We start from the raw sequence: 24982 nt of genomic DNA, 5'->3' as shown, positions 1-24982 counted from the left end.
CAGGCCCTTTTTGTTCACCCCGGGGTTACTGGTTTGTAACAGTCTTGGCAAAGGAGGAAGATATGCTGAAAAAAAACAAAGTTTCCTGACTACTAGCAAAAATTCCTGGCAATTTTATAATACAGAAAAGGGAAATTTCTTTTAACTGGCAATTATGAAATGCTTAAACAAATTAGGCACAGGGATAGATGCTTTGCATAAATTAGCCCTTTCAATCCTGATGAGGAAAAAAAACAATTCTCTTTTTACAAACGATGAAATAGTCACACAAAGTGTAAGCCCTCGTCCAAGATCACACAACTAGTGCTAGTGCAAAAACACTCTCTCTCTCTTTCTCGCCCAGCCTTCAATTTACCCATTAACAGTATCATTAAACACCCTTATTCCAGGCACCTGTGAGTGGAGCTGGGGCTACACAGCCCTTGCCCTCAGGGAAACTACCCCAATGCCTTCACTTCACCCTGGTCCCATTCTTTCCAGTCTTTGCCACAATCCCAGAGGCATTTTTCTGCCTCTACCTTAATCTTGATGTGCCTTTCCTTCCTTCACATTTACTTAGAATCTAGGCACTACAATTTCTGATTTATCACATGATTCTTCAGTTGTAGTTTTCTATCATATCTAATTACAACACTGAAATGTTGTATTCTACTGTGGTATGAAATCTGACATTCCCTGTGAGGGTGGAGTAAGGGAGAAATTAATGCTTATACTGAATTATATTTTACAGTAGCTATTATGAATGACAGAATCCCAGTTAATCAATAAAGTACCCCTCCCCCAGGACTGCAACTTCTTGGAATGTCGCCAGTTGGTCATTTGCTCGATTGAACTTGGACTAAATGGATATATCTAGAAGAATACAAAGCGACAAATTTGATAAAATAAAAGTAAAACTTGAACAAGTAAGTGAACATTAGAGAAATTGAAATGGTGGCCAAAGATACCTCCTTCCAAAAAGCTAAGGGCCAAGAATATTTAACAGATTACAAAGCTGCTCAGTTTATTGCCTGAGGCTAGTGTAATCATGATTCCAAAACCAGATACCAGTAGAAAAAGAAAAAAAGTATATACTACTCATATTACTTATGAACGTGGGTATAAAATTACTTTAAAAAATAACTAACTCCAATAATACATTTCAAAATTACATCACTTGGATTTTTATCCCAAGAATGTAATGGTTTAGCATCAGCAAAATCTATCAGTGTAATTCACCATATTCATATATTGAAATATAAAACTGAAATTGTTACCTAGTCCAAGCTCACTTGGCTTGCTGCACAACAGGCCAATAAATCGGAGATGAGGTGTTGAGGCAGGGAATACGACTTGATTTGGAAAGCTGGCAGACCGAGAAGATGGCAGACTAGTGTCTCTGAAAAAACATCTTATCGGGGTTTGGATGTCGGTTTCTTTTATAGAACAAAGAGGGGGAGAAGATGGGGAAGTAAAGTAAAAAGGCCCTAAGTTTTGCTAATATCCCCTGGAATGGCCAGCATTGGGTGGGGGGGAGGGTGGTCAATTTCTTCTTTCTTGCAGCCATCCACCGGTGGACAGGGTCATGATGCTTCCCTGAACAAAGGCACTTTGGTTTAACATTCAGGCAGAGGGGCAGGGTTCCTTGAGGCAGGCCATTATGTACAGACAGTATCCTTTTAGTGAACAAAAGCAGCGGAAAGCAAAGGTTAAAGTAAAAGAAAGATCCAACATGTAGTCAGATTTGGCTCTTCCCTGTTACAAAATGATTATGGCAAATGATGCAAAAGTATTTGATAAAGTTAAGTAGTATTTATTATTAAAAGTTCATAAAAGTCTAAGGAATAAAGGGACCTATCTCTGCTTGGTGAACCAACAGCAAAAATTTACATAGTAAACCAACTTTAAATGTGTTTCCTGTAATATCATAAATAAGATAAAACTGACCCTTATCACCACCACTGATTAACAGATTATTGGAGGTCCTGGAAAACAATAAGAAAAATAAAAGGAGACACTGAACAAGAGAAGAAAGCGTGCAAAGGAGAAAATAATGAATGTAATACAGCAGATTTTGAAAATAAAAGACAAAATCCACATGATCATCCCAATAGACACAGAAAAAGCATTTGACAAAATCCAGTGCCCATTCTCAACAAATGAGAAATAGAAACAAACTTCCTCAACTTGATAAAGGGAATCTCTGTAAAGCTTACAGTTAATATTGTACTTCATGGTAAGAGTCTGAATGCTTTCCCTGTAAGATTAGGAACAAGGCAAGGATATCTACTCTCACAATTTCTATCCAGCATCCAACTGGATGTTCCAGCCAGTACAATCAAAAAAGAAAAGAAAAGACATCCAGATTGTAAGGAAAGAAGTAAAACTCTCTTTACCTGCATATGTGATATGATCCTGTTTGTAGCAAAGTCTAAGGAATCCACATACAAAAAAATTATTTGAACTAAGAAAGAAATTCTGCAAAATCATAGGTTATAAGATCAATTTACAAAAATCAATCTTATATACTACCAATAATCAATCTGAAAATGAAATGAATTCCATTTGTAATAGCAACAAAAAGAACAAAATACTTAGGAATAAATTTAACAAAAGCAGTGGGAGAGTTGTACACTAAAAATTACAAAACATTTTTGATAAAAATTAGAGAAGATCTAAATATAGCTGTCTTCCAGTATTTTCAGGAGATTATTTCCAGAGCCCAGTTTCAGATACCAAAATTGAGGATACTCAAATATCTTACATAAAATGGTGCAGTATTTGCATATAACCTACACACATCCCATATTCTTTAACTCATCTCCAGGTTATTTATATTACCTAATACAATGTAAGGGCTATGTAAATAGCTGTAAACACAATGTAAAGGCTATGTAAAGAGTTGCCAGTGCACAGCAAATTCAAGTTTTAATATTTGGAAATTTCTGACTTTTTTTCATGTATTTTCAAATCCCAGTTGGTTGAATTCATGGGTGTAGAACTCAAGGATACAGAGAACCAAGTGTGAATGGAAAGAGACATCCCATGTTCATAGATTTGAAGACTCAATATTGTTAGGATATCAAATTGATCTATAGTTTCTCTATAATCCCTATCAAAACCCCTGCAGCGTCTTTTGCAGAAATTGACAAACAAATTCTAAAATTTACAGGGAACAGGAAAGGACCAAAACTGCCAAAAAATTTTGACCAAGAAGAACATTTATTTTTAGTTCACTAAACATATTTTCCATTAATTCTATGAATATATTTATAGTAGTTGCTTTGAAGTCTTGGTCTGCTAGGTCAACATCTGGACCCACTTGGAGTCATTTTCTATTGACTTCCACTTTTCCTGAGTATGGGTCACACTTTCCTGTTTCTTTGAATGTCTAGTCATATTTGGTTGGAAACTAGACACTATATAATAATATGGTGTAGTGATTTAGAATTCTGTTGTGTTCATCTGCAGATTGTTGTCTTTTTATTCTCTTGCCTAATTCTCTCTAGGTAATTCACTTGCCTAAATTCAAATTGAAAACTTAGTATGCCCTGAGTCCTGTAACTGCTGATATATCTGTTCTAATCTTACGGTTTATGGTTACTCCTATATTAGCTTGGGGCACACCTTGTGCCTGTATAATTTCAGTCATCCAAGGATTTGGACAGACATTATACTCATATTTGAAGACTCACTCTAAAGTATTCTTGCTTCTAGGGGGCCCACTTCCCCCATCTCAAGATAATATACAATTCTCAGGCTCTGTTCTCTAACGCTTTAAGCCCTAAATTTTCAACTTTATCTTGCTCAAACTGCACACAGTTGGGAAATACATTTGGTTAAAAAAAAAAAAAAGCAATTCACAGCTCTTACTCTGTGAAGCTCTATTTTTCAAGTCTCCGTATTTTTTGCTATGTCCCCTGGAGGCTACTCCATACATGGGTTTATCTGTCACCCAGGAATTTAGATTCGGGGTCTTACTCTTTATTATTGTCCCACTCAGAATTTCTCCTTATATTTCCAGCTGCTTTTTCAACTCTGAAGTCTAATCTGGCACCTTAGCTAGTAAGGCTGATTTACATCTATGTTTTCCCAGCTCTGGAGCCTTGGGGATTAGGAATAACCTTCAGGCCAGGCTCTTCTCAGGTCAAGTATAACCTTGCAATCACCCCTTCTAGCTGCAGTTTTTCAAGAGAAAATTTTCTTCTGGCTTCTATTTCCTTTGCTTTCCAGTACCTTTAATTCATTGCATTTAAAAATATTTTATCCAGTTATTGTGATTATTATCTGTTGTGTGGTTCACATAATCATGTCACTCCACAGTCACTTACTAGAAGTTTCCCCACTTCCTCTGTACTTTAAATTTTCCAGTGTGTTGGAACTTCTTTTAAATTCTATTAGTGGTCACCTTTAAAGGCATTTTAAAACTTATATTGCTTTCTGTTAATGTTGATATTAAGCAATATATTTAAATTCTCCCTGTTTAGGACCATTGGCGTAGAAGGAGAGGGTGGTCGGTGGCAGCAGTGTGAATGGGCTTAGGAAATTTAAATGGTTTAGAGAACTGTAAAAGTTCAGAATAGGCATCCCTAAAACGTGCTACTTTGGTATGAGGATTACTGTGAGCTACAGAGAAACTACTGCTCCTTTCTTAACTACCTAGAAGAGTTCAAATTGGGGATTGTTCCCAGAAAAAAAGTTATTACCAGAGATCAGTTTTATCTTAGTGGCCCCATCTATATGGCAGGACAAACATCTAATTACCCAGTATCTGCTCTTCTTTTTATCTTCCTGTGAATGAACCTCCTGCCCTTGAGAGCACCAGGACCCTACCCCATTCCTTAGCTAAGGATGGCATACATACGTCACTTTACCTTTCTATCTCTGAACCTCTCATGTATATGGGGTTCCTGTACACACAAAATTAAATTTGATTTTTCTCCTGTTAATCTATCTCATTAATTCTTAGACCAGCCAGAAGAACCTAGAAGAATAGAGGAAAATTTTCTTTGTCGTCAACAGAATTTAAAAACAAGAATAAAATCAACTTGAAGTTGGTCTGCTTTTTATTATTACCATGTACTAGCAGTTCTAAACGATGCCATTAACTAAATACTCCTCTTCTCTCTCCGTATGCTATTGTTGTTATAACATATTTTAACCCCACGTCCTCCTCCCCCACCTAGTTTTCAGCTTTTCATAACAATATCTGAGATTTGAGGTGTAGGTTATTATTGTGTTATTATATTTACACCATAAAACTTCTTTCTCAAGTTAATAACAAGATGTATCACAATTGCTTACATCTAGCTTTCTTTGGGCTGCTTTCATGCTCAGCCCCATTCTTTTTACATTCATGTTCTCAGCTCTGGTTAACAAATTCTGAGGTGAAAAGTCTAGATTATTGCTATTGTGTTGTATTTACATCACATATTGCCTCTTTCAAGATTAGTTATATATCCAGATCAACCACAATTAATCATATTTAGCTTTGTTTTTTTATTTCCCCATTCTTGAGCTCTAAATTTTGCTTCATCTATCAGTGATTTTATCAAGAAAAATATACGTCATTACATATAAGAAAATGCCTTTCCTTTACCCTCACATATAAAAATAGTTGGGTATAAAATTCCAAAAATACGATCTTTTCTCATTATTGCTATAGACTTTACTCATTGTCCTCTTATACTTAATATTGCAAAAGAAATCCAAATCAGCCTGATTTTTGTCATTTTGTAATTAACCCATTTTCCTACCTCTGTGCTTGTAATATTATTTTCATCCTAATATTTGAAAAGACTGAAAGCGTGTGTGTTAGTGTAGGTCCCTTTTCATTTATTTTTGCCTAGAATGCAATGAGCTTTTCAATCTGTATACCCAGGTGTGAGATTTGAGGTTGGATTAGGGAATGCTAAAGAAGCTACTAAAATTTCAGTGGCAGAATAAAAACCAGAAGGGGCAATTTACTATGTGGGGGTGTGGGGTGGGGGTTAAATTTCCCCAAGGGAATCTGATAATAGGAGAGCTAATATTTTCAAAATTTAAATTTCAAGAAATTTATATTGCTAATTTCATATTATTTGTACTATATTGCTAACTGATAATATTCTATGAGATCATGTGGACAATGTTACTGACCATACATTGAGATAGGAAATAGAATTGGAAGCAAATTCTTAGCCTAGTTTTTAAGGAAGGCTCAAAATGATTAGTTATGGTATTAAATTTGATCATTTTAGAAGTTTCAGAGAACAACCCTAATAAGAAGGAACAAAAACTGAGGAAGTGGCAAAAACTGAAGAAGCAACCATATAAAGTTATGGACAGGAATTCTCTGATATTCCTTTCATCTCTTTTTCCCCAAAGGAAATAAAATCATACCTTTGATAAACCAGTGGGCAAATTTTAAGCCCATTAGCTAACAGGAAAAAAAATAGTTTAAAAAAAAACAGAGGAATGTTAGCTTTTAGAGAGAAGAAATTGAATGTTCTTTTCCATTCCTCCCCCTAAAATACACACACACACACAAACACACCCATGCCACCCTCAGAAAAATGACTGTTACCACTGACTAGGCACTGGGACTCTTAATTGGCCACTTTCAGTTGGTAGTGATCACTGTACATGGTTAAAAGGTTTAACAGAGATGTGGACACTTTTGTCATCTCTCATATTACTATGTGACTGAAATATTAAAAAGAGCTGTGCTGGCTCAGCCAGCCTTCACTTTTCCTTTCTCTCTATCTTTTTTAGACTCTCTTCATCCTGAGACTGTAGAACTTAATCCCTTTGCCCCCTCTCTCTCTTTCATTGTCATGATCTTGAAAAGATTAGATAGGAGCATCTGGAATAGTTTTCCTGTCCATATAATCACTCTTCTTCAGAGTGTCTACCATATGCACAAGGCTAGACATATGGTGGGCGCTTTCTGATATCTTTAAAAATGAATGAATGAATAAATAAATCTGTCATCAACTAGATTTTTACTTGGGACTCCTGAACCGCTGTGGCTTTCCCAGCTCTAAAACTATCTTCTTTCCTTTCTTCTATGTCCTGTTTTTTGGGTAATGTGTATATATGATATTCTAATGTTTCTCAATTCCTCTGAAACAAAATAATAATTCTCACTAAAAACATGGGAATGCAGGTTAAAATATAATAGTAATCAATTTTTTGCTATACATCTTATGAAAAATATAAAAACTATTATTTGTGAGTAGAAAGCAAAAAATCAAACTGGAAAACAACTTATAACAAAAGTAGAGAAATGATAATATTCTCACTATAATCAGAATTTAACCAATTTTTTAAATCATAAAGATACTTGAACTACCATAGATAAATGGCAAAAGGAGAGAGAAAATATATGGAAAAGTATAAGTGGGTCAGGAACATGAAAGATATTCAACCTTACTAGTAACCAAGGAAATACCAAATAAAATAGGATGTAAATTCCTACTGTCTATGCTCATAAGTGAAACTAATGCACCACTCTGGTGGAGGTTATTGATAGTGGGGGAGGCTATGACCTTTCTCTCAATTTTGCTCTGAATCTAAAACTGCTCTAAAAAATAGTTTACTTTAAAAAATTCCTATTGTCAAAATAGCAAAGATAAATGATATTCAAATTCAATTCAAATGATAATATTAAATTATTGTTGGGTTTCATAAGTTGAAAATATATTATCTGGTGGTTGTAGCTTAATTAATGTGACACAGTTTGGAGAGCAATTTAGTAATATTTATTAAGAGTCTTTAGGATAGTTATGGTCTTAGAAGACGATAATGGACCAATGTCTTTAGGACATTATGGTCTTTAAGGTAGGCCTCATTTAAGAATGTATCACAAGGACATACTGTGACATGAAGACAAAGCTCTTTACAACAAGGCTATTTATAATAGAAACATTTGGAAACTCCCTAAACATTATTATCATCCATAAAAAGAGAATATTTTCAACAAACTCATTTTTTAAATAACTTTTTTTAAAAAGCAAGGCTAAAATGTAAAGCAAGCCTACAAAACTGCATATGTATGATACAATGTTAGGTATGTAAAAAAATAAAAATTAAAAAAATACATGGAGAAAAAATTACAGGAAATTATATCAACATGTTACATTTGATCTTTTTTTTTTTTTTTTTTTTTTTTTTTTTTGTGGTACGAGGGCCTCTCACTGTTGTGGCCTCTCCCGTTGCGGAGCAGAGGCTCCGGACGCGCAGGCTCAGCGACCATGGCTCACAGGCCCAGCTGCTCCGTGGCATGTGGGATCTTCCCAGACCGGGGCACGAACCCGTGCCCCCTGCATCGGCAGGTGGACTCCCAACCACTGCGGCACCAGGGAAGCCCACATTTGATCTTTTCTGAGTGTTAAGATTATAGATAAGTTTTTTTTTCTTTTATGTCATCTAGTTTTTTAACTATGAGTATATTTTACTTCTTTTAATTACAATAATTTATTTGTAGATTATTTTAGGTTTTCTTCACAGACAGAACAATTCCTTTCCAACCCTTATATCTTTGATTTTTTCTTACATTACCATGCTGGCTGGGGTCTCTAATTCAGTGTTGAATGCAAATAGTGATGGCAGGTACCTTGTAGCTTTTCTAATCTTAAAGGGAATGTTTTCAGGGTTTCAGTAATTTTCCTTCTATTTCTTAGAATGCTTGTGGACTGTTATGTTGAATGACTGTCAAATTTTATGAAATAGTTTTATCAGCTAAAATCATGATATAATTTTTCTACTTTAAGCTAATTATATGAAAAATTACATATATTGGTTTTCTTATATTAAATCAGTCTTTCGTGGAAGGAATAAACCCAACTTGGCAATAATATACTAACATTTTCATACATAGATTTTGATAGCTACTGTTTTGTTTAGGGTTTTCCATATGTATTAATGAGTGAGACTGACCTATAATTTTCCTTTCTCATACTATCCTTGTCAAAATTATGATAGTATCACAAGTTGTCAGTAACGTTCCCTCCTTAGCTATGTTCCAGAATGATTTCCTTAAGACTAGGATTATTTTTTTGCTTAAATGTTTGATAAAACTTGCCTGTAAAGCCATCTGGGGCTTGTATTTTTTCCTTTGTGAAGAGAATTTTATCTTTTCTTAACATAAGTTTTTCTAAGAATTTTTCTATGTCATCTAATTTTGGAGCATGTTGGCATAAAGTTGTTCCTAATAGCCTCTTACTGTCTTCTTTATGTCTGAAACATCTGCAGTAATAACCTCTATTTGAAATCACTGATATTATTTATATATGCCTTCTCTTTTATTCAAGTTTGCCAGAGGTTTGTGAAATGTATTGATCTTTCAAAAAACCAAATTTTATCCTGTTGATGCTTACTATTGTCAGTTTGTTTACCATTTCATTAATTACTATTCTTATCTTTATTATTTTCTTCTTGATATTTTCTTTGAGGTTTTCTTCTCTGCTATTCTTTTTCTAACATCTTGACTTGAATACTTAGCTCATTAGTTTAGTCCTTCTTCTGTTCTTATATAAACAATTAAGACCTAAATCAACCTCTAGATACTACTTTAGGTGAATCAAACAAGTTTTGATATATAACGCTTTCATCATCCAATGTGAATATTATTTTAAATTTCCATTATGAATTATTTGACACATTAGCTATTAGAAATATGTTTTTATCGATTTTCAAACATAAGGAATTTTCTAATTATCTCTTGTTTGTGATTTCAAACCTAACTGCATTGTAGTCAAAGAATAAAGTCTGAATGCTTTCAGTCTTTGAAAATTGTTGAAACTTGCTTTATGACCCAGTAGGGAGTTGATTTTCCTAAATGTATACATTTTGTAGTTGTACAATTCTGGGCATATATTAATTTATTGTCCTAAGGTTCTATATTACTACTGAATTTTTTATCAGTTTGATCTATTAATTACTGAGAAAAGTATGTTAAAATCTCCCATTATGATTGTGGGTTTGTCTATTTCTTCTTTTAAGTCAATTTTTGCTTTATATATTTTGAGGTTATGTTATCAGATAGTTTTCTAATAAATTACAGTTTTGCCACCATGGAGTGACCCTCATTATCTCACATTAATGCCTCTAATTTTAAAGTTTAGTTTTTCTGATAGTAACATATCTATTAACTTAATTTTTGTTATTATTTGCATGGAATATATTTTCTCATCCTTTAGCTTTTCACTTTTCTGTATCTTTATATTTAAATGTCTCATAAACAGCAATGTTTAAAGATTTTTATTTTGAAATAATTATGGATTTACAGGAAGTTGAAAAGATTAGCTTCACCCAGACTCTCCCAGTTCATTTACATCTTAGATAACCATAGTACAATATCAAAACCAGGAAACTGACATTGGTACAATGAGTGTGTATAGATCTGTCATTTTATCACATGAGAAGTTTTGTGTAACTGCCACTATAATCAAGATACAGAACTACTGTCTCATTACAAAGATCAAAACACCCAAATAAACAAGGTGACTTAGCCAATTAATATTAGGCAGCCTTTGTCAGTGTCCCCCTCCCCCCACTGTGGTATGATAGCATATAAATGAAGTGGCCATGTTAGCAGACATGTGGTAGGACTACATTCAGGAACATCTGGTTCTAGGGATTCAAATGGTATCATTAGGACCCTGTCTCTGTTTCCCTATGAAGTGGCTGCATTGTCAGGCAGGCTTTCTTTATGTGGTGGAAAAGAGGAATATAGGAAAATTTTGGTTCCCATCATTCATAGTTAGTGATTACAGAGAAAAGACTCTGGCCCTCATTACCTTGGTCTACAGGCTAAATACTAAAAAGATACTGAGTCATGTCCCTACGTTTGGACCAGTCATTACATCTAGGAGATGGATGCTCTGATTGTCCATACTGGGTTGCAGGCCCTCCTATATGATGGAGAAGTGGGACCCCCTAATTGTAGCCTCCCCCCCGCCCACCACCAGAATCACAGGGAGAGGAAGAAAGGCAGCTCCTACAATGAACAGAGGTCTTCTTTTAGCAGAAGAGGGGGCAGGCAGAAACAGCTCCACTGCAACAGTGATTATAATACATGGCCTGGGTGGAGAATCACTGTTCTACATATTCTCATAGAGAATCATTTATTCTCAGGGCTTAAACTTTCACTTCGACCAGGAGGATTCTCAGACATACATCTTGAACCTAATTTCTTTACTGAATTTCAGACCTGGCATTTATAATTACTTGTATTATTATCACCTCAATTTAACACAACTAAATCTAAGCTAATTATTTTCCCACCAAACCAGCTTCTCCTCTGGATTTTGATATTTCAGGCAATGGTCTCATCATTATTCAGCCTCCTAAATATAAAACTCTGGAGGAATTCTTAATACCTCTTATCAAGTCTTCCTTTGTAATGCCTTTCACAACTCCTTCTTTCCTTTCCCACCACTACTACTGAATTCCAGGCTCTAGTATCTTAACGGCAATATCTTCTCATTCTGACCTCTACCTTATCCACTCCATACATTGATACAAGATTATAACCTTCTCAAAATATTGCTAGACTTCCACTCCAAAATGAAAAAATCAATTTTCTCTGCTAGGATACAGTCCAAAATATTTAGACTGGTATTTCAAGGCTATTACAATCTGGCGCCAACTCACTTTTCCACTCTACTTGATTATTATTTGCTTATACAAACCCTCTGATCCAGCCGAACTGATGTACTTATCATTCCCCATACATACTATGTGCATTCGAACCCCCTCTTGTGTTTTGTTCATACTGAGTCCCCTGCCTTTCCCTGTTTATTCTCCCTATCTAAGGCACCTTCCCTTTTCTTCAAGACCCACCTTAATTTCATTTCTTCCTGAAACCTTTCTTTACAAATTCAGCAATGTGCTGGCTCTCTCCTCTATGGGCAATCTGTCCCACTATTCTTTTAGTAATAAAATGTGAGCCCCCTTCCCCAGCTGTAATCACATTAGTCACTGTGTGTACCTCAAACAAGCTCAGCTCTACTCCCAGCTCCTGAGACATTCCTCTCTAAGGCAGGTAGTGCAGCAGAAATCTCCAGTTCTAAAATATGTCTTTTTGGCAAAGACCAGATACCTGGTGTCAACTGGAAAAAAAAAACACACAACCTAAAAGTTGAGAGTTATGTTTTATTTGGCAGACAAAACTGAGGAGTTAAGCCCAGGATGCAGCATCACAAATAACTCTGAGAGACTGCTGCAAAGAAGAATGGGGGTGGGGTGGGGGGCAGCCAAGATATATAGGAGTTTTTGCAACAAAGACCAGGTAGTTGGAACATCTAAACATTACTGTTAATTAAAGAAAACAAGATATCTCAAGTTAAGGAATTTATCATTTTTCTATGTATAGAAGATGCAAGATTCTGGGCTCACTGAAATCATTCCTTTGATATACACCTCAGCTATCTGGGGCCTGTGATTTCTCATCCTGAGTTTCCTCAGGGTGCACCATAGGGGCAGCTATAATGTGATGGCTTGATGGCTGCAACATCCTTTGTTTACTGATATGGCAGGCAATATATTTCATTCAGACTGGTGGATGAGTGTATATACCAATGTGGTCAATGAATGACAGCCTTTCTCTGTTCCCAAGAGTGTTGGCATCATCCATATCACTGACCTTCTGCTTCAAATTTTTCTTCAGCACTCCAGTTCCTTCTGGAGAATGGAGTCCAGCTCTGTATTTCAGCCCACTTTTCTGTGACTCCCCTCAATTTTTTGAATTTTTATCAGCCTGCTTCCATGTTCCCTCTTTGCTGGGAGTTTCACTACCAACAGAGTTAATTCACAGATGGTTCTGCCACCCTGTATATTACTTATCATTTCTATTTCTGTTATTGTAAGTTTCTCTTTGGCAGGGATTTGCCTTATTTGTCTTTGCATCCCCAGCAGCTAGTATGTAGTAAGTACATCAGGCATGTTTTTGAACCACCCAAACACCTCCACTAAGTTGGACCTCCATGAATACTTGCGCTAATATTAATCACACTAACTTTCTCCCATCTCTTTGGACAAAATGTAATAGAGAGTTCTCCACGAAGGATCAGTTCTCCTGTTTCCAATCCTGCCTGGACTTTCTTCTTCCTCTTCTCTACCAGCCAATACTACCAACTTCCCAGAATCCCTCACAGACGGGCATGAGTTTTGCTCTCTTAGATATATCACTTGCTCTCTTAGCACTTTCTCTCTTAGATATATGTTTGGATGGCTCTGAGAGTCTAAAACCACCAGACCTTCAATAAGGTTTTGTTGATGATGCTCTGAGTTATTGTATAAAACTGAAATGCTCTGTTGTCTTTTAGTCTTGTAATGAAGGATCATCTATCAATCATTCAATATTAGTTTCTTCTTCCTCACTATATCCTTGACTGTGCCAGAATCAGACATTTCCTCCAGATGTGGAGTCCTTCCCAGTCTATCTACCTAAGAACATTTTAGTAATTTTTATTGCAATTATAACTATAGAGTAACAAGAAAGATGTGATTTATAAAAAGGAGGGAGTCATTAGCTCCTTTTAATGCACAAAAAATAGTCAAGCAATAAAACAAAGGCCTTTCTTTTTGAAATTTCTGGTTAACAACTTTTATTTCTATCTTATCTATTTTATGTCTTCTTTTAGGCCTGGTCTAAAAGCCTATTGTTACATACTTTCTCTTACTAATAGTGTCATAGAAGGTGATTTCCTGTCATTTGGATCACAAAGTCAACATAGATTATTAAAGCAGCCATTTAATTTTAAAAGTAGTAGTTAGATCCTCAATGTATTAGTTAGATATAATATGAAGGAATAAGAAAGTGGCTTCTACTTTAATCAAGTTATTGTTAGAGCCTTGTTATAGAAGTTAGTTTCAATTATTTTGAAAGTTAAAAAATGTTTGTGTACATCTTTGAGGGAAGATTGCAGGAACTCAAGTATTTTTGCCTGGAAAGAAGAAATCTGACAGGTGACTTGATATGACTCTTTAAGGATGTAAGGGTGACAGTAAAGAGAACAGTGGCCTCACTGTACCCATGATCAGGCAGCAAGTCAGTAGAGCTGGTGATAGACTCTGCACTCTCAGTTTGAACAAACCAGAGGTACTGCAGAAGCATTTGCTGCCAAACTGGGAGTCAGACACTCTCTCCTCCTGCCAGACAATCAGAACAGAGACATCAGATACGTCCTTCCAACTACCACAGAAATAGAGAGAGGGTAGAACAAGCCAGACAGAAGAGGCTGGGATCTATCTAGTCTGAGGTTGAAACCTCTGTGTCACACTCACCTGGAGGCACCTTCTTATTCCCCAATTCCATCAAGGAGGAAAAACCCTAGATCTTCTATGCCTTGGAGTTAAAACACACTCTCCTGACTTAATTCTCTCTCCATTTCTGTCCGAGTTTAAAAGACTTAGCTACACCACCATTTTGAAAAGCCGGTTTTTATTTTAACTCATCCATCTTACTTCAAGTCTGGCACCAAATGCTGTGTATTTCCCATATGCACTAAGGAAATGGAATTAAATTGCTCCAGGAAGAAATTAGAATATGCAGAAAGAACAGTGTCCTGACTGCAAAGTTTTTTGGTTGCTAGAACAGGTAATTGAAAGAAATTGTAGAATCTTCTTCCAGAACCAACCTTTGAGAAAAAATACAAGCCAGGTTCTGAGCTGGCCTCCCTAGAGGGAGACTCTGAATGTCACTTACTACCTTCTGATGCATCAGAATTTCAGGAATTAGATTGAAAACTCCAGAGTTCAAATGCCTCAATCCACAAACCCAGCTAATGTTATTTTGTAACCCTTTATTTATTCAAAAGATTATTTTATTAACCTATTCTAAGGACCTAGATACATTTTATTTTCAGTTTTAAACTGAGATCAGCAACATGGATTTTATTTTCAGTTTTAAACTGAGATCAGTAACACTGGAGTTCCTATTAAGGACTCTTGGAAAGATTGTCCAGACTCTTCCCATTTGCAAAAAAAATCAGTAGGTTTCCATTCATTTGCATGGTGGACTACATTTTCCTCTCCTCTGATGCCTTTTTCTATAATTATATCTTTTTATTTAAAAAAAACTTCTATCTTTGCTTATCGACTGGTTCTTCCTTTTTTTTTCAAACACATCCTTTAAAAGGTAAACGGGAGAGACCTTCAAGATGGAGGAGTAAGACGCAGAGATCACCTTCCTCCCCACAAATACATCAGATATACATCTACATGTGGAACAACTCCTACAGAACACCTACTGAACGCTGGCAGAAGACCTCAGACCTCCCAAAAGGCAAGAAACTCCCCACGTACCTGGGTAGGGCAAAAGAAAAAACAGACAAAAGAATAGGGACGGGACCTGCACCAGTGGGAGGGAGCTGTGAAGGAGGAAAGGTTTTCACACACTAGAAGCCCCTTCACGGGCAGAGACTGTGGGTGGCGGAGGGGGGAGCTTCGGAGCCGCGGAGGAGAGCGCAGCAACAGGGGTGCGGAGGGCAAAGTGGAGAGATTCCTGCACAGAGGATCGGTGCCGACCAGCACTCACCAGCCCGAGAGGTTTGTCTGCTCACCCGCCAGGATGGGAGGGGACTGGGAGCTGAGGCTCGGGCTTTGGTTGGATCCCAGGGAGAGGACTGGGGTTGGCGGCGTGAACACAGCCTGAAGGGGTTAGTGCGCCACAGCTAACCGGGAGGGAGTCCAGGAAAAAGTCTGGAGCTGCCAAAGAAACAAGAGACTTTTTCTTGCCTCTTTGTTTCCTGGTGCGCGAGGAGAGGGGATTAAGAGCGCTGCTTAAAGGAGCTCCAGAGACGGGCGCGAGCCGCGGCTATCAGCAAGGACCCCAGAGACGGGCATGAGACGCTAAGGCTGCTGCTGCCGCCACCAAGAAGGCTGTGTGCAAGCACAGGTCACTATCCACACCTCCCCTCCCGGAAGCCTGTGCAGCCTGCCACTGCCAGGGTCCTGTGATCCAGGGACAACCTCCCCGGCAGCATACACAGTGCGCCTCAGGCTGGTGCAATGTCACTCTGGCCTCTGCCGCCGCAGGCTCACCCCACATTCCGCATTCCGTACCCCTCCCTCCCCCCCGGCCTGAGTGAGCCAGAGCCCCCGAATTAGCAGCTCCTTTAACCCCATCCTGTCTGAGTGAAGAACAGACGCCCTCAGGAGACCTACACGCAGAGGCGGGGCCAAATCCAAAGCTGAACCCCGGGAGTTGTGCAAACAAAGAGAAAAGGAAATTTCTCCCAGCAGCCTCAGGAGCAGTGGATTAAATCTCCACAATCACCTTGATGTATCCTGCATCTGTGGAATACCTGAATAGACAACAAATCATCCTAAAATTGAGGTGGTGGACTTTGGGAGCAACGGTAGACTTGGGGTTTGCTTTCTGCATCTAATTTGTTTCTGGTTTTATGTTTATCTTAGTTTAGTATTTAGAGTTTATTATCATTGGTAGATTTGTTTATTGATTGGGTTGTTCTCTTCCTCCTTTTTTTTAATATATAGATAAATATATATTTTTTTTTCCTTTTTCTCTTTTTGTGAGTGTGTATGTGTATGCTTCTTTGTGTGATTTTGTTTGTATAGCTTTGCTTTTACCATTTGTCATAGGGTTCTGTCAGTCCGTTTGGGGTTGTTTTTTTTTTTAGTGTAGTTTTTAGCACTTGTTACATTGGTGGATTTTTTTTTCTTTGGTTGCTCTCTTGTTTCTTTCTTTCTTCCTTTTCTTTTTATTACTTTTTAATTTTTCAATTTTTATTAAATTTTCAATTTTTTTATTTTAATAACTTTATTTTATTTTATTTTTCTTTCTTTCTTTCTTTTCTCCCTTTTCTTCTGATCTCTGTGGCTGACAGGGTCTTAGTGCTCTGGCCGGGTGTCAGGCCTGTGCCTCTGAGGTGGGAGAGCTGAGTTCAGGATATTGGCCCACCAGAGACTTGCTGGCTCCACATAATATCAAACAGCAAAAGCTCTCCCAGAGATCTCCATCTCAACACTAAGACCCAGCACCACTCAACAACCAACAAGCTACAGTGCTGGACACCCAAGGCCAAACAACTAGCAAGACAGGAACACAACACCACACCTTAGCAGAGAGGCTGCCTAAAATCATAATAAGGTCACAGACACCCCAAAACACACCACCAGACATAGTCCTGCCCACCAGAAAGACAAGATCCAGCCTCATCCACCAGAACACAGGCACTAGTCCCCTCCGCCAGGAAGCCTACACAACCCACTGAACCAAACTTAGCCACTGGGGGGGCAGACACCAAAAACAATGGGAGCTACGAACCTGCAGCCTGCAAAAAGGAGACCCTAAACACAGTAAGTGAAGGAAAATGAGAAGACAGAGAAACACACAGCAGATGAGAGAGCAAGGTAAAAACCCACCAGACCAAAAAAAATGAAGAGGAAATAGGCAGTCTACCTGAAAAAGAATTCAGAGTAATGATAGTAAAGATGACCCAAAATCTTGGAAATAGAACAGAGAAAATACAAGAAACGTTTAACAAGGACCTAGAAGAACTAAAGAGGAAACAAACAATGATGAACAACATAATAAATGAAACTAAAAAGTATCTAGAAGGAATCAATAGCAGAATAACTGAGGCAGAAGAATGGATAAGTGACCTGGAAGATAAAATAGTGGAAATAACTACTGCAGTGCAGAATGAAGAAAAAAGAATTAAAATAATTGAGGACAGTTTTAGAGACCTTGGGGACAACATTAAAGGCACCAACATTCGAATTATAGGGGTCCCAGAAGAAGAAGAGAAAAAGGGACTGAAAATATTTGAAGAAATTATAGTTGAAAACTTCCCTAAGGTTGGAAAGGAAATAGTCGAGTCCAGAAAGTGCAGAGAGTCCCATACAGGATAAATCCAAGGAGAAACATGCCAAGACACATATTAGTCAAACTACCAAAAATTAAATACAAAGAATAAATTTTAAAATCAGCAAAGGAAAAACAACAAATAACATACAAGGGAATCCCCATAAGGTTAACAGCTGATCTTTCAGCAGAAACTCTGCAAGCCAGAAGGGAGTGGCAGGACATATTGAAAGTGATGAAAGGGAAAAACCTACAACCAAGATTATTCTACCCAGCAAGGATCTCATTCAGTTTCGATGGAGATATTAAAACCTTTACAGACAAGCAAAAGGTAAGAGAATTCAGCACCACCAAACCAGCTTTACAACCAATGCTAAAGGAACTTCTCTAGGCAGGAAACACAAGAGAAGGAAAAGACCTACAATAACAAACCCAAAACAATTAAGAAAATGGTAATAGGAACATACATATCGATAACTACCTTAAATGTAAATGAATTAAATGCTCCAACCAAAAGACAGACTAGCTGAATGGACACAAAAAGAAGACCCATATATATGCTGTCTACAAGAGACCCACCTCAGACCTAGGGACACATACAGAGTGAAAGTGAGGGGATGGAAAAAGGTATTCCATGCAAATGGAAATCAAAAGAAAACTGGAGTAGCAATTCTCTATCAGAAAAAATAGACTTTAAAATAAAGACTGTTACAAGAGACAAAGAAGGACACTATGTAATGATCAAGGGATCAATCCAAGAAGAAGATATAACAATTGTAAATATTTATGCACCCAACATAGGAGCACCTCTATACATAAGGCAAGTGCTAACAGACATAAAAGGGGAAATCGACAGTAACACAATCATATTAAGGGACTTTAACACCCTACTTTCACCAATGGACAAATCATACAAAATGAAAATAATTAAGGAAATGCAAGCTTTAAATGATACATTAAGCAAGATGGACTTAATTGATATTTATAGGACATTCCTTCCAAAAACAACAGAATACACTTTCTTCTCAAGTGTTCATGGAACATTCTCCAGGCTAGATCATATCATGGGTCACAAATCAAGCCTGGGTAAATTTAAGGAAATTGAAATCCTATCAAGTATCTCTTCCAACCACAACGCTATGATACTAGGTAACAATTACAGGAAAAAATCTGTAAAGAATAACAACACATGGAGGCTAAACAATACACTACCAAATAACCAAGAGATCACTGAAGAAATCAAAAAATACTTAGAAACAAATGACAATGTAAACACCATGACCCAAAGCCTATGGGATGCAGCAAAAGCAGTTCTAAGAGGGAAGTTTATAGCAATACAATCCTACCTCAAGAAACAAGGAACATCTCAAATAAATAACCTAACATTACACTTAAAGCAATTAGAGAAAGAAGAACAACAACAAAAAAAACCCCTAAAGTTAGCAGAAGGAAAGAAATAATAAAGATCAGATCAGAAATAAGTGGAAAAGAAATGAAGGAAACAATAGCAAAGATCAATAAAACTAAAAGTTGGTTGTTTGAGAAGATAAACAAAATTAATAAACCATTAGCCAGACTCATAAAGAAAAAAAGGGAGAAAACAAATCAATAGAATTAGAAATGAAAAAGGAGAAGTAACAACTGACACTGCAGAAATACAAAGGATCATGAGAGATTGCTACAAGCAACTATATGCCAATAAAATGGACAACCTGGAAGAAATGCAAAAATTATTAGAAAAGCACAACCTTCCAAGACTGAACCAGGAAGAACTAGAAAATATAAACATACCAATCACAAGCAATGAAATTGAGACTGTGATTAGAAATCTTCCAACAACCAAAAGCCTGGGACCAGGTGGCTTCACAGGCAAACTCTATCATTTAGAGAAGAGCTAGCACCTATCTTTCTCAAACTTTTCCAAAATATAGCAGAGGGAGGAACACTCCCAAACTGATTCTACGAGGCCACCACCACCTTGATACCAAAACCAGACAAAGATGTCACAAAGAAAGAAAACTACAGGCCAATAGCACTGATGAACATAGATGCAAAAATCCTCAACAAAATACTAGCAAACAGAATCCAACAGCACATTAAAAGGATCATACAAGGAGATTTTTCAGCAGAGGACTGAAGCTTCTGCCCTAGTCTTCTGACCTTTCTTGTCAGCCTGCACTACTGATTTCAGACTCTGTGGGAGCTCCTACAATCCTAGAAAGAGTGTATATTCAGGAGGAAGTAACCCCAGAAAAGGAAGAACAGGCCGATCAAGATATGTAGCTCTGTGGCCACCAAGTTGTGGTTTTTGACAGATCGTCAAATCAGGGAAGACTATCCCCAAAAAGAGATCCTACGAGCATTAAAGACCAAATGTTGTGAGGAGGAACTGGACTTTAGGGCTGTGGTGATGGATGAGGTGGTGCTAACAATCCATCAAGGAAACCTGGGTCTTCATATCAATGGAAAACTAATTACTGCCTACCCTCCGGTGGTGGTAGTGAGAATACCAACCCATTGGGTACAAAGTGATAGTGACATCACTGTTTTGCACCATCTAGAGACGATGGGATGCAGGTTGATGAACTGACCTCAAGACATCCTAAACTGTGTTAATAAGTTCTGGACGTTTCAAGAGTTGGCAGGTCATGGTGTTCCTCTGCCAGATACTTTCTCTTATGGTGGTCATGAAAATTTTGCTAAAATGATTGATGAAGCAGACATACTGGAGATCCCAATATTAGTGAAGAATACATGGTGTCATAGAGGCAAAGCAGTTTTCTTGGCTCACGATAAGCATGATTTGGCTGATCTAAGCCATCTTATTTGCCATGAAGTTCCATCCCTGTTTCAGAGATATGTTAAAGAGTCTCATGGAAGTGATGTATATGTCATTGTCATGGGAGGCCGTGTGGTTGACACCATGATAACGCTGTTCAACAGATGGGAGGATGCAAAGCAACTGCTCACTAGGTGGTGTCGGGATGATGTGCTCATTGAGTAAACAAGGGAAACAGCTAGCTATCCAGGTGTCTGATATCCTGGGAATGGATGTGTGTGGCATTGACCTGTTGATGAAAGACGACGGTTCCTTCGTGTCTGCAAGGCCAATGCAAATGTAGGTTTCATAGCCTTTGATAAGGCTTATAACCTAGATGTAGCTGGTATCATAGCTGGATACGCCACCTCCCTTCTGCCCTCTAGCCGGCTCACCTGGCATTATGTCCCTGCTCTCTGTGGTGTCCACGGTCAGTGAGACTAGTGAGCCGGAGCTGGGTCCCCCAGCCAACACTGCTGTCGAGAACATGAGCGTATGTTCCAGCTCTGTTGACAGCGACCCTGAAACCATGGAGCGAGAGCTGCTCACCAAGCTCCCAGGGGGCCTATTCAACATGAACCAACTGCTAGCCAATGAAATCAAACTCCTGGTGGAGTGATTCCACCAGTAAATAATTAACCAACAAAACCCTTGTAAAGCTTTCTTTTTCTTCTTTCCTTTTTTTCGTTCTGTTTTCTTTTTCTATTATTTTTTTTTAAACCAACTTGCAATGCTGTTCATGGAAAATGCTCAGGAAGATGAGAGAAAACTGAGTAGGATTAGTTAGGAAGGAAGAAGGGGGAGATAGATGAGACCTTTGCTACTAACCTGTTACTGACTTTGATTTACAAAGAAGAGAAGCAGAAGAGGTGAGATACAGAAAAATGCCAGGCTCTCATAATTACCCTTTTAAATTACTCAAAACTGTGTAGGCTCTCAGGCCATGAAGGACATAATTTTTTCATGGTCTCTTTCTTTTGTTTTTGTACAGTTGGTACAAATTTCAGAGTCGTGTAACTTCACATTGTGTTGTAATCCATGAGGAAGACATCTACCTAAATTATAATTTTTTATACAAATCTGAAAATTCAGCCTATACACTATTATCTAGGAACTTTATGTTCATATTTATGAAATCTTGAGGAGCTCTTTTATTGACTTTTTCCCCCTTAATATGGGTGGGAGGGCAACGTGAATGTGACCCCATAAAGGTTTTTATAATGATAAAGTTGGCATGTTTGCATGATAAAGGGGAAATGAACAGTACTGCAATGTCTGGCACACAAAATAACATTTACTCCATTGTAGATAAAATTGCACTAGCTAAAATATGTGCATTGACTTGTATCTGTTAGTGTTTTATCCTTTTTTGAAAGATATATGCTCTGTTAACGTTGCATTTGTTTTTAATATATGTTAGTCTTAACATTCACGGATCTATGCCTGCATCTTTAACAATGGCCAAAGTGGAGAAAATGCTACCTTTTTTGCTAACAAGACACTGACTTGAAACATGTGCATTTAAAGCCTTTTATTTTTTTCTTTTTTCTTTCGGTGGTTGGGCATTTAAAGAATACGGACAAGGAAAAATATTTCTGGGGGACAAATCAAGGGTCTATAAGTTCCTAAGTATAAAGTTGAAGTGATTTCTAATACCAGCATTACATATCTATGTTTTTCACATTTTAGGAGGGTGTGTGTGTGCACGTGTGTGTGTGCACACATGTGCACGCTTGCATGTTTATGTGCTTTGCTTTTTGTTTACATCAAGCAATCAAAAAGGAAAGATTCTAGAAAATGGAGCATGATGGGAAATAGTTTGTTACTTAAAAAAAAAAACAACTGAGTCATTTTCATAACTGTAATCTACTGGGTAGAGGTACTCACCTAAAGACATGAGGAAAATAGCTGCTTCTTAGGCTTTTGTGTATATGTATGTTGTTTACTTTTTCTCTTTGCTTCTAGACTGTTCAGTGTATGATTTATTCCAGGATACATGCTTTTCCTCTGCTTCTTGCTGTGCATTTTCTCCTATTACACATAGGTTTTGGGATGGGGTGGACTGAACATTTTTGTTTGGGGACTTATTTAGCAATACTGAGTCTCCTATAGCCCTACTTTGAAGCCTTCAATATTCTACTCTTTATATTACTTTACTTCTGAATTTATAAAAGCCCCCAAACTGCACATAATATGAGACTTTAAACATGGGTAAAACTATCCCAATAAATGCTTTGGAAGGTGTGTTAAGAAATGGAGATGCTCCAGAGCTCAACGTAACTTTTTTAAGCAGCAAGTTCCATCTCCCTACAATCCTCTGAAAATTTTTACCCGAGTCCTTTATTGCCTCTCCAGTGCTTTTTTCCTTCAGATGGACCTTAAACATAATTTCTTTGACACTACTAGAGAGACTTCAAGGCAATAAGATCAGTATTAACCAGCTCTAACAGAGGTTGGATCATGCTTATTTGTACAGTTTTCCCCTCATTTAAAAAAAGGAATGTAATAAAACTTGTTTTTTCTATAGAATTAAATAATAATAAAATGGAGAGAAAGGTTGATTGTTGACAAATCAAAAAAAAAAAAAGGATCATACACCATGATCAAGTGGGTTTTATCCCAGGAATGCAAGGATTCTTCAGTATACACAAAGCAATCAATGTGCTAAACCATATTAACAAATTGAAGGAGAAAAAGCATATGATCGTCATAACAGATGCAGGAAAAGCTGAATTTTTGACAAAATTCAACACCCATTTATGATAAAAACCCTCCAGAAAGTAGGCATAGAGGGAACTTACCCCAACATAATGAAGGCCATATATGACAAACCCACAGCCAATATCGTTCTCAATGGTGAAAAACTCAAGCCATTTCCTCTAAGACCAGGAACAAGACAAGGTTGTCCACTCTCACCACTATTATTCACCATAGTTTTGGAAGTTTTAGCCACAGTAATCAGTGAAGAAAAAGAAATAAAAGGAATCCAAATCAGAAAAGAAATAAAGCTGTCACGGTTTGCAGATGACATGATACTATACGTAGAGAATCCTAAAGATGCTACCAGAAAACTAGTAGAGCTAATCAATGAATCTGGTAAAGTAGCAGGATACAAAATTAATGCACAGAAATCTCATGCATTCCTATACACTAATGATGTAAAATCTGAAAGAGAAATTAAGGAAACACTCCCATTTACCACTGCAACAAAAAGAATAAAATACCCAGCAATAAACCTACCTAAGGAGAAAAAAGACCTGTATGCAGAAAACTACAAGACACTGATGAAAGAAATTAAAGATGATACAAATAGATGGAGAGATATACCATGTTCTTGGATTGGAAGAATCAACATTGTGAAAATGACTCTACTACCCAAAGGAAGCTGCAGATTCAACGCAATCCCTATCAAATTACCAATTGCATTTTTCACAGAACTAGAACAAAAAATTTCACAATTTGTATGGAAACACAAAAGACCCCTAATAGCCAAAGCAATCTTGAGAAAGAAAAACAGAGCTGGAGGAATCAGGCTCCAAGACTTCAGACTATACTACAAAACTACAGTAATCAAGACAATATGGTACTGGCACAAAAACAGAAATATAGATCAATGGAACAGGATAGAAAGCCCAGAGATAAACCCACACACATATGGTCACCTTATTTTTGATAAAGGAGGCAAGAATATACAATGGAGAAAAGACAGCATATTCAATAAGTGGTGCTGGGAAAACTGTGGAGGTACATGTAAAAGAATGAAATTAGAACACTTCCTAACACCATACACAAAAATAAACTCAAAATGGATTAAAGACCTAAATGTAAAGCCAGACACTATAAAACTCTTACAGGAAAACATAGGCAGAACACTCTATGACATAAATCACAGCAAAATCCTTTTTGACCCACCTCCTAGAGAAATGGAAATAAAAACAAAAATAAACAAATGGGACCTAATGAAACTTCAAAGCTTTTGCACAGCAAAGGAAACCATCAACAAGATGAAAAAACAGCCCTCAGAATGGGAGAAAATATTTGCAAATGAAGCAACAGACAAAACAGACAAAATTTACAAGCAACTCATGCAGCTCCATATCAAAAAAACAAACAACCCAATCCAAAAATGGGCAGAAGACCTAAATAGACATTTCTCCAAAGAAGATATACAGATGGCCAACAAACACATGAAAGGATGCTCAACATCACTAATCATTAGAGAAATGCAAATCAAAACTACAATGAGGTATCACCTCACACCAGTCAAAATGGCCATCATCAAAAAATTTACAAACAATAAATGCTGGAGAAGGTGTGGAGAGAAAGGAACCTCCCTACACTGTTGGTGGGAATGTAAATTGATATACCAC

The 24982-nt window shown here is 37.3% G+C and overlaps 1 pseudogene across 1 annotated transcript; it reads left to right on the top strand.

Moving 5' to 3' along the window:
• Nucleotides 1-842: 842 nt before the first annotated feature.
• LOC309805404 (beta-citrylglutamate synthase B-like) lies at nt 843-21258 on the top strand (annotated as a pseudogene). The gene is made up of 2 exons: nt 843-905; nt 19967-21258. The product of its transcript is annotated as a beta-citrylglutamate synthase B-like (transcript).
• Nucleotides 21259-24982: the final 3724 nt, after the last annotated feature.

This window comes from Mesoplodon mirus (assembly GCF_964341445.2).
Source record: "Mesoplodon mirus genome assembly, chromosome: 5".
In the NCBI taxonomy this organism is placed as follows: Eukaryota; Metazoa; Chordata; class Mammalia; order Artiodactyla; family Ziphiidae; genus Mesoplodon; species Mesoplodon mirus.
The sequence above is the reverse complement of the archived record's forward strand: the minus strand, read 5'-3'. Positions and strand labels throughout refer to the sequence as shown.